The following is a 1,823-nucleotide window of genomic DNA, read 5'->3' on the forward strand; positions in this document are numbered from 1 at the left end:
CATACACAATGAATTAAAAAAATAAAAGAAAAGCAACAATTTCTGGGAGTGAGGACTGGAAAGGGGCCCCAGCTCTGTTTTATCCCCTCCAGTGGCTGTCAAAGCACTGCTTTCCATCATGATTGTGGGTTGCTGATGTTCAAGGCTACCGTGAACCTCAGTGAGGGCAAGAGAGCAGGAACTGAGCAAGTTAAAAAGCCACAGAGCTCACTGTTCTTACTGAGGTTCAGCTTATATTCTAGAATAAATGCTGTCTGGATTGTTGCAAGCATTTGGTGAATTTCCAGCATCCAGAAAATGCTGATTCTGGCCATTTTTTTGCCATTGTTATTTTTGATTTTCAGATGTCTTCATTCTGCCGGTTTTATCGGCACTTCATAGAATTGAGAATATTTTACTAATTACATTATATATCCTTTACTTATCCTCTTCCTTGAATTAGTAGTATATAGTTTTACATACAGCCTAAGCACTTTATAGCAGTATATTTTCATTTAACCCCTGTTCCTTTTGTTATTGCCATCATGTGTTTTATGTCTCCATATGTCTAAACCCAGAATACCCTATGATATTTGCTTTAAATCATCAATAGCTTTTTACATGAATTAAGAAGAGCAAAACGAAGTCTATTATATTTATTGACATATTCAACTTTTTGTTCTTATTATCCTTTTTTTTTTTTTTTTTAGATTTGATTTCCTCTCAAGTATAATTTTCCTTTGGCCTGATGAGATTCTTTTGGCGTTTCTTTTAGTGTAGGTTTGCTGGTGAAAATTTTTCCCATTTTTTTAAAAAATTTAGTTGAGTATTTCGATTCTGTCTTCATTTCTGAAGTGTACTTTCATCAAGTAAATTTCCGGATTCCTTCCTCTGGGTAGCTCTGCCTTCTCACGACTCTGCCCACTCAGCTTCCCTAATGTCTGTGTCTTGAGTTCAGGGAAACCATCCTGTTCTATACTGAGTTCTAGAACTGCTGCTGCTTTGTCATGCAGATTATGCCTTCAGGTAAACAATGTTATCACCAGGCTCACCTCGATTATTTCCCTTCTGGTGCCCATTGTCCAATGTCTGAAAATAGTTACTTCGCATATATGGTCAAATCTTCTAGTTGTTTTCAGTGGGAAGATAAACCTGTTATTTCATCCTAGCCAGAAACAAGAAGTACATTTCATCTACTTTTTTTTTTTTTTTTTTATTGACCACAGGACGAGCACATTTCTCTGCTGGGGTAAGAGCTGTCAGCACAGAGCTCGACGCGGGGCTCGAACTCACAAACCGCGAGATCATGACCTGAGCCGAAGTCGGTCGCCCAACCAACTGAGCCACCCAGATGCCCCTAGGACTTATCTTTTAATTTCAGTGCGATTCTGACTCAGCCGCCTAACCTCAGGTGGCAATAGGTAGTTAATTGGGCAAGAGATTAGTGTTTAGACTTTATTTCCTGTTTTGGCACTAAAATTTATATGTGGTGGAAATACAAATTATATTTGGATGATGAAGTCATATCAAGAAGGGCCCTTCTAACTATAAAATTTTCCTTGGGGAGTCATGTGTGACTCACACATGATTTCCCACTCCGTTGCTTATGTCTGGCAACTGTTTACTTCCAATCAATAAGAACACCCTTTCCCACGTTTATAGTGAGATAAAACCTTGATTAACCAAAACCTAACTAACTGAAGCCTGTAATTGACTTGTTTTCTTCTGATATTATCGTTCCATTCAGCTTTGTTTATTTGTTTAAAGGAAACTAATGACAAGAAACGATCTGTTGTAGCAATTCAAAAGTAATGAAGGAAATGGAGAATTAGGGGGATTTCTCT

This window comes from Acinonyx jubatus, chromosome X (genome assembly GCF_027475565.1).
Source record: "Acinonyx jubatus isolate Ajub_Pintada_27869175 chromosome X, VMU_Ajub_asm_v1.0, whole genome shotgun sequence".
NCBI classification, from domain to species: Eukaryota; Metazoa; Chordata; class Mammalia; order Carnivora; family Felidae; genus Acinonyx; species Acinonyx jubatus.